This window comes from Salmo trutta, chromosome 30 (genome assembly GCF_901001165.1).
Source record: "Salmo trutta chromosome 30, fSalTru1.1, whole genome shotgun sequence".
Lineage (NCBI taxonomy): Eukaryota > Metazoa > Chordata > Actinopteri > Salmoniformes > Salmonidae > Salmo > Salmo trutta.
Window position 1 is genome coordinate 41864958 of NC_042986.1, and position 9717 is coordinate 41874674.

Genomic DNA, 9717 nt, shown 5'->3' on the forward strand with positions numbered 1-9717 from the left:
ACTACCTATCCTCCTACCCTATCCCTCCTACCCTATCCCTCCTACCTCTACCCTATCCCCTACCCTATCCCTCCTACCCTATCCCCTCTACCCTATACCCATCCTCGACCCTATCCCTCCTACCCTATCCCTCCAACCCTATCCCTCCTTACCCTATCCCTCCTACCCTATCCCTCCAACCCCTATCCCTCCTACCCTATCCCTCCTACCCTATCCCTCCAACCATATTCCCCTCCTACCCTATCCCTCCAACCCTATCCCTCCTACCCTATCCCTCCTACCCTATCCCTCCTACCCTATCCCTCCTACCCTATCCCCTCTACCCTATCTCCTCTACCCTATCCCCCAACCCTATCCCCTCTACCCTATCCCCTCTACCCTATCCCCTCTACCCTATCCCCCAACCCTATCCCTCAACCCTATCCCTCCTACCCTATCCATCCTACCCTATCCTCCTACACTATCCCTCCTACCCTATCCCTCAAACCCTATCCCTCCTACCCTATCCCTCCAACCAATACCTGTACATGTTGTCCTCCCAGAGGAAACGGCGAAGGTTATAGAGGAGGCGAAGGCTGCAGCGGAGGATGCCAACAGTACAGCAGCGAAGGTAGAGGATACCCTAGCCCCTATCAAGGAGCAGGTGGACCAATGGCAGCAGCAGTACGGAGACGCTAATACCACCAATTAGGACATAAACAAGGCATTCCTGGAGGCCCAACAAGTCTGGTAGGTCTACAACCACTAGTCTGGTAGGACCACTAGATACCACTAGACAGTAGGTCTGGTAGGACCACTAGATACCACTAGACAGTAGGACTGGTAGGACCCACTAGATACCACTAGACAGTAGGTCTGGTAGGGACCCACTAGATACCACTAGACAGTAGGTCTGGTAGGACCACTAGATACCACTAGCAGTCGGTCTGGTAGGACCACTAGATACCACTAGACAGTAGGTCTGGTAGGACCACTAGATACCACTAGACAGTAGGTTGGTAGGACCACTAGATACCACTAGACAGTAGGTCTGGTAGGACCACTAGATACCACTAGACAGTCAGGTCTGGTAGGACCACTAATACCACTAGACCAGTAGTCTGGTAGGACCACTAGATACCACTAGACAGTAGGTCTGGTAGGACCACTAGCTACCACTAGACAGTAGGTCTGGTAGGACCACTAGATACCACTAGACCGTAGGTCTGGTAGGGGACACTAGATACCACTAGACAGTAGGTCTGGTAGGACCAATAGATACCACTAGACAGTAGGTCGGTAGGACCACTAGATACCACTAGACAGTAGGTCTGGTAGGACCACTAGACACCCACTAGACAGTAGGTCTGGTAGGACCACTAGATACCACTAGACAGTAGGTCTGGTAGGACCACTAGATACCACTAGACAGTAGGTCTGGTAAGGCCACTAGTCCCACTAGACCAGTAGGTCTGGAGCCACTAGATACCACTAGGACAGTAGGTCTGGTAGGACCACTAGACAGTAGGTCTGGTAGGACCACTAGATACCACTAGACAGTAGGTCTGGTAGGACCACTAGATACCACTAGACAGTAGGTCTGGTAGGACCACTAGATACCACTAGACAGTAGGTCTGGTAGGACCACTAGATACCACTAGACAGTAGGTCTGGTAGGACCACTAGATACCACTGTGTAGGTTCTTTATAGTTTCACCATACAGAGGACAAGGACTCTAGCTTGTCTTCCATTTTGAGTGTTGCTTTTAAAGCTGATTAGGATTGATTTTCATAGAGCGGTGTGTACAGACTTGCTCAACAGATCATTTCTGTCTGTGTGTGTCCCTCCAGTGGGTATGTTGGGCGAGGCCATCCCAATACTGATGAAGAAGCTAGACAAACTACAGAACCACTCAGCCCAGATGCCCAACATCTCAGAGAACATCCTCAGGATCAGACAGCTCATCGCAGAGGCCCGCAAGGCCGCCAGCAAAGTACGGTGGCTCATACAGGACAAACGTAACCCAGGCTCTCAATAGAGACAAACTTAATAAGATGAAGTAATAATTACCAAGCATTGTGTTTGTTTGGTCTGAAATGGACCCCCCCCCCCCCCCCTATTCTCTACATGTGCTACAAATGTGTTTGTTAAATGTAGTTATTGTATGAATAAAGTATGAATTTTGGGGTCAAAACTCAGATTTTATAGAACGTCTATCTACTATGGTTAACATCAACGTACGTAGGAATGGACGGCAGCCATTTTTATTTTCCTCTTTTCATCCTCTCAGGTGAGCGTACCTGTGAAGTTCAACGGGACATCAGGTGTGCAGGTGCGTACCCCCAGTAACCTGGCAGACCTGGCAGCTTACACCTCCCTGAAGTTCTACATCACCCTGCCCGAAGCCTCACGCGCCCGCAGACAGGACCAACCAGACAAACAGTTTGTCTTTTACCTCGGAAACAAGGACGTAAGTATTTTATTATTATTTTTAAACTCTGTTTATTCCAGGGGGGGGGGGGTTCTTTATACAAATAGACAACAAATATCATAAGAAAATACAAAATAAAATAATAAATACTACGTTATCTTCCACGCACACTGTGGGACAGAGAATATTGAATATACCGTTTTTTTAAGCATTTATATACATTTATAAGCCTATATAATGACATATTCATGAAAGGATATCATTAGACAGTGTTTATCATTAGACAGTGTATATCATTAGACAGTGTATATCATTAGACAGTGTATATCATTAGACAGTGTATATCATTAGACAGTGTTTATCATTAGACAGTGTATATCATTAGGACAGTGTATATCATTAGACAGTGTATATCATTAGACACTGTATATATTAAATGTATTAGACACTGTATATCATTAGACACTGTATATCATTAGACAGTGCCTGTATCATTACTAGTGTAGTTTTTAATGTAGTATTTTTCTATAAAACTGTATGAGAAGAATGACCATCAAATATGGAATTCTATAGTCCAGTAATAAAGTACCACAGTATGAGTCATAATACCCATAAAGCCTAGCGGTCAAACAGGGAAATGGTTCCAATCGTTTTTTTCCAACATACATTTTTGTGTTTTGTGTCGGTTTACCCTGGCGTGACGTTTTGATAACCGTGTAAATCTCTCGAGGACAAGGTGACTTTTATCAATATATTCGCCTGTATTTACCCCCCCCCCCCCCCCAAAAATGAATTGCTAATTAGCTGCTAATGTGGCTATCATAAAGAACTACAAATACCATGATGATCTGGACGAGACTGACGAATCAGGGCAAAGATAAGAATCTCTGGATTAACTATCTAACGCTAGCTAAATGTAGCAATGAATAAATTAGCGACATTTCTTTAAAATGGACAATTCTGTGAACTATCTTATACAAGTTTTAAATTGACACAATACCTGTTAGCAAAGGTGTCAGCTAGAGATGACGTGCAGGAGCATGCTGGGATTTGTAGTCTTGCATGATATCTACTTTGATGCTAATTAGCATTTTCGAATCAGAGTTAATAGTGCCGAATACATTGATAAAAGTCACCTTGTCCTCGAGAGATTTACACGCTTATCAAAACGTCACGCCAGTGTAAACCGACATGAACAACAGCCCTTATTTGAAGTGTTTCTGAAATCCCTTATAGGGAAAAATGAAATGGTGGAAAAACGATTGGAACCATTTCCCTGTTTGACCGCTAGGTTTTATGGGTATTATGACACCTCCACTGTTGGGCTCTATGATAATGCGTTTCCTGTTTCCCGTCTGTAGTCCAGTAATGATAATGCATTTCCTGTTTCCTGTCTGTAGTCCAGTAATGATAATGCATTTCCTGTTTCCTGTCTGTAGTCCAGTAATGATAATGCGTTTCCTGTTTCCTGTCTGTAGTCCAGTAATGATAATGCGTTTCCTGTTTCCTGTCAGTAGTCCAGTAATGATAATGCGTTTCCTGTTTCCTGTCTGTAGTCCAGTAAGGAGTTCCTGGGCATGATGCTGGAGGGGCGGAGACTACACTGGCTGTTCAACGTGGGCGGCGACACGGCTGAGGTGGAGATGCCGGAGGATGTCCAAACAGATGGCGATTTCAACAACGTGGTCCTGGAAAGGTAACTACTGCCACTGTCATTGGCTGGATTTGTTCTCGCTCGTTAACCCAATGTCTTCACCATTAGACCAAGAGGAATTCGTCATAGTCCAAGAGGGCGACAATTGGCCTTTCAAGTCTCAGGGAGGCTATATCATCACGAGAGGGTCATTCCAAATCATCTCAGCTACACTATCTGTCATTATCACCATCACCATGTTAACCTGCCATCTCTCTCTCTCTCTGTCTCTGTCTCTGTCTCTCTCTATCTCTCTCTCTCTCCTCTCTCTCTCTCCCTCTCTTTCCCTCTCTCTCCCTCTCTCTCTCCCTCTCTCTCTCTCCCTCTCTCTCTCTCTCTCACTCTCTCTCTCTCTCTCGCTCTCTCTCTCCCTCTCTCTCTCCCTCTCTCTTTTGCTCGCTCTCCCTCTCTCTCTCTCTTTCGCTCTCTCTCTCTCTCTTTCTCTTTCTCTCTCTCTTTCTCTCACTCTTTCTCTCTCTCTTTCGCTCTCTCTCTCTCTCTCTGTCTCTCTCCCCTCTCTCTTTTGCTCTCTCTCTCACTCCCTCTCTCTCTCTCTCTCGCTCTCTCTCACTCACTCCCTCTCTCTCTCTCCCTCTTTCTATCTCTCTCTCTCTCACTCTCTCTCTCCCTCTCTATCTCCCTCTCTCTTTTGCTTGCTCTCCCTCTCTCTCTCTTTCACTCTCTCTCCCTCTCTCTTTTGCTCGCTCTCCCTCCCTCTCTCTCTTTCACTCTCTCTCTCCCTCCCTCCCTCTCTCTCTCTCTCTCTCTCTCTCTGTCTCTGTCTCTCTCTCTCTCTTTTGCTCTCCCTCTCTCTTTTGCTCGCTCTCCCTCTCTCTCTCTTTCGCTCTCTCTCTCTCTCACTCTCTCTCTCTCTCTCTCTCTCTCTCTCTCTCTCTCTCTCTCTCTCTCTATAGGATCCTTCAGTACGGCCAGATGGCCATGTCTTCAGTGATCAGTGAGGCCAGGATGACCAAGGCTGTGGTGGAGGCAGGAGGGGATAGTGGACTGCTCAACCTCCAGACTGAAGAGACTGTGTTCTACGTAGGAGGATATCCTGATACATTCACGGTGAGAGGGAGCTGTGGTTAGACAGTGGTTATACCAAACATACAGGACACCTAGCTATAGTTTTCTCCCTTATATATCGAATGTTAGGAAACACATATCTATAAGTTACTATCTCAGCCCCTCAGTAACTCATATCTCTCTCTACCTTCTCTCAGCCCCCTCAGTAACCCATATATTCTCTCTCTACCTTCTCTCAGCCCCCTCAGTAACCCATATCTCTCTCTACCTTCTCCCAGCCCTCTCAGTAACCCATATCTCTCTCAGCCCCTCAGTAACCCATATCTCTCTCTACCTTCTCCCAGCCCCCTCAGTAACCCATATCTCTCTCAGCCCCCTCAGTAACCCATATCTCTCTCAGCCCCCTCAGTAACCCATATCTCTCTCTACCTTCTCTCAGTAACATCTCTGTCTCTCTGTTCTTCTCTCATCCCTCAGTAACATCTCTGTCTCTCTGTTCTTCTCTCATCCCTCAGTAACATCTCTGTCTCTCTGTTCTTCTCTTCTCTCAGTAACATCTCTGTCTCTCTGTTCTTCTCTTCTCTCAGTAACATCTCTGTCTCTCTGTTCTTCTCTTCTCTCAGTAACATCTCTGTCTCTCTGTTCTTCTCTTCTCTCAGTAACATCTCTGTCTCTCTGTTCTTCTCTCAGCTCCCCAGTAACATCTCTGTCTCTCTGTTCTTCTCTTCTCTCAGTAACATCTCTTCCTCTGTTCTTCTCTCAGCCCCCTCTCCAGCTCCAGCTGCCCAACTTCAAGGGTTGTATTGAGCTGGAGACCCTGAATGAGGAAGTGCTCAGTCTCTATAACTTTGAGAACATCTTCCAACTCAACACCACCGAGGAGAAACCATGTGGAAGGTGGGACCACTTGCAGACCCACAACATCTTATCTCTGTGGCTGGAGCGCTCAGCGCTGAATACTAACAAGAGCCACATCCATCTTGTGTTGAGTCCTGCATCTGGGAGCTATAGTGTCCATCCCCCTATAAACCACTGTGTGTTGAGTCCTGCATCTGGGAGCTATAGTGTCCATCCCCCTATAAACCACTGTGTGTTGAGTCCTGCATCTGGGAGCTATAGTGTCCATCCCCCTATAAACCACTGTGTGTTGAGTCCTGCATCTGGGAGCTATAGTGTCCATCCCCCTATAAACCACTGTGTGTTGAGTCCTGCATCTGGGAGCTATAGTGTCCATCCTCCTATAAACCACTGTGTGTTGAGTCCTGCATCTGGGAGCTATAGTGTCCATCCTCCTATAAACCACTGTGTGATGAGTCCTGCATCTGGGAGCTATAGTGTCCATCCCCCTATAAACCACTGTGTGTTGAGTCCTGCATCTGGGAGCTATAGTGTCCATCCTCCTATAAACCACTGTGTGTTGAGTCCTGCATCTGGGAGCTATAGTGTCCATCCTCCTATAAACCACTGTGTGTTGAGTCCTGCATCTGGGAGCTATAGTGTCCATCCTCCTATAAACCACTGTGTGTTGAGTCCTGCATCTGGGAGCTATAGTGTCCATCCCCCTATAAACCACTGTGTGTTGAGTCCTGCATCTGGGAGCTATAGTGTCCATCCCTCTATAAACCACTGTGTGTTGAGTCCTGCATCTGGGAGCTATAGTGTCCATCCCCTACAAAAAGCTGATCTTATCATTTGCTGTCTACACTCTTAGAAAAAAGGGTTTCAAAAGCGTTCTTCAGCTGTCCCCATAGGAGAACTCTTTTGGGTTCAGGTAGAACCTCTTTGGGTTCCTTGTAGAACCTCTTTGGGTTCCTGGTAGAACCCTTTTGGGTCCTGGTAGAACCTCTTTGGGTTCCTGGTAGAACCCTTTTGGGTTCCATGTTGAACCCTTTTGGGTTCCTGGTAGAACCTCTTTGGGTTCCTGGTAGAACCTCTTTGGGTTCCAGGTAGAACCCTTTTGGGTTCCTGGTAGAACCCTCTGTGGAAAGGGTTCTACATGGATCCAAAGGCAGTTCTTCAAAGGGTTCTCCTACGGGGACAGCTGAAGAACCCAGTTAGGTTCTAGATAGCACCTTCTTTTCCAAGGAGTGTATGGTTTAGTTCACAGTCAGGTAGCAAAATGTCATAAGCGTCGAAAAGGACAGACCAAGGCTCAGCGTGTGAGTGCTCATCTTCTTTTATTTAACGTATAAAGTGAACACTTAAACAAAAATAACAAAATGACAATCGACAGTAACGTAAGGTACACAGACTATACGAAAAACAACCACCCACAAAACCCAAGGAAAAAACAGGCTGCCTAAGTATGGCTTCCAATCAGAGACAACGAAAGACACCTGCCTCTGATTGGAAACCATACTCGGCCACACATAGAAAACGAACATAGAAAATGAAAACTAGAACAAATCCCCATGAAACAAACCAACCCCAAAACAAACAAAAACAACACCCCCTGCAACGGGCCTGACCAAACTACAATGACAAACGACCCCTTTTTACTGGTCAGGACGTGACGCAAACCAATGTACAACATTGTCTGTGAATATTGTGATATTGTTTTGCCGTGTAGTGACGTGCGTTTCCTTGTCCGTCAGAGCGAAGCCAGTATTGACCCAGCAGTGGGGTGAACGACGCGGCCTACTTTGACGGGACGGGTTATGCTGAGGTCACCTTCAAGGAGGATGCGGGGAAGATGCAGCGCTTTGAACAGGAAGTTAAACTGATAAGTCACAACGGCATCCTGCTCATGCTCCTCAGCCAGGTCAGAGGTTATACTACTACTGCTGCTGGGATTTATTAAGTCTCAAGATGACTGTACTGGGATGAAAGTATATGTTCTCAGTGTTTTAACACGGGATAGGATGTGATGAACTGTCCCGAGGGGAAAACTGCCTTAGACACACAGAACTGCTGTGTCCCATAGACTGTTAACACTCTTAGTATCATATTATAATGTAGCTACTGACTGTTAACACTCTTCTAAAAAACAATGTTTTGGGTCCTGATTTACTTGGACCCTGCCCATCATGGATTTAAAACATTTTACGTCATTTAGCAGACGCTCTTCTCCCAAAGCGACTTACAGTAGTGAATGCATACTTTCATTTCATGCATTTTTTTTTTTTGTACTGGCCCCCAGTGGGAATCGAACCCACAACCCTGGCGTTCCACACACCATGCTGGCGTTGTAAACACCATGCTCTGCCAACTGAGCCACAGGGAAGGCACTATTAAAAAATGTGGAATGGTGTGACTATTGTCATCGTTAAATCCCAAGTGGTGGAAAAAGTACTCAGCTGTCATACTTGAGTAAAAGTAAAGATACCTTAATAGAAAAATGACTCAAGTAAAAGTGAAATCACCCAGTAAAATACTACTTTCAGTAAAAGTCTAAAAGTATTTGGTTTTAAATATACTTAAGTATCAACATTTTAAGTATAAATCATTTCAAATTCCTTATGTTAAGCAAACCAGATGACAGCATTTTCTTATTTTGTACCTTTTATTTAACTAGGGACGTCAGTTAAGGACAAATTCTTATTATAATGACGGCCTACCCCGGCCAAATCCAGACGATGCTGGGCCAATTAATACCTTTTTGCTTCCTGTTTTAACCTGTCTGTGTGTTGATGCCCTGTAGCTTCCTGTTTTAACCTGTCTGTGTGTATTGATGCCCTGTCCTTCCTGTTTTAACCTTCTATGTGTTGATGCCCTGTAGCTTCCTGTTTTAACCTGTCTGTGTGTTATGATGCCCTGTTCCTTCCTGTTTTAACCTGTCTGTGTGTGTTGATGCCTTGTTGCTTCCTGTTTTAACCTGTCTGTGTATTTGACCCCATCAGGAGAAGTTCCTGTGCTTGGCGGTGCGTCAGGGACGTCTCAGGGTCTTCTATGACGTCACTGGTTCTCTGCAGGAGCTGGAGCCTAAAGACCCCAGATTCCCCTCACCTCAAGATCAGCGACGCTGACCCCAAATCTGTAAGAAACATTCAAAGACTGACCCCAAATCTGTAAGAAACATTCAAAGACTGACCACAAATCTGTAAGAAACATTCAAAGACTGACCCCAAATCTGTAAGAAACATTCAAAGACTGACCCCAAATCTGTAAGAACATTCAAAGACTGACCCCAGATCTGTAAGAAACATTCAAAGACTGACCCCAAATCTGTAAGAAACATTCAAAGACTGACCCCAGATCTGTAAGAAACATTCAGCTGTTGCTAGTGTTAAAGACTGACCCCAGATCTGTAAGGACACTCGACATTAAGCTGGTGTAAACATAGAAATAGAGTGCTCTTGGAAACGCAGTAGAATACACGCAGTATAATACATACAGTATAATACATGTAGTATAATACACGCAGTATAATACATACAGTATAATACATACAGTATAATACATGTAGTATAATACACGCAGTAGAATACATGTAGTATAATACACGCAGTATAATACATGTAGTATAATACACACAGTATAATACATGTAGTATAATACACGCAGTAGAATATATGCAGTATAATACACACAGTATAATACACGCAGTAGAATATATGCAGTATAATACACACAGTATAATACACACAG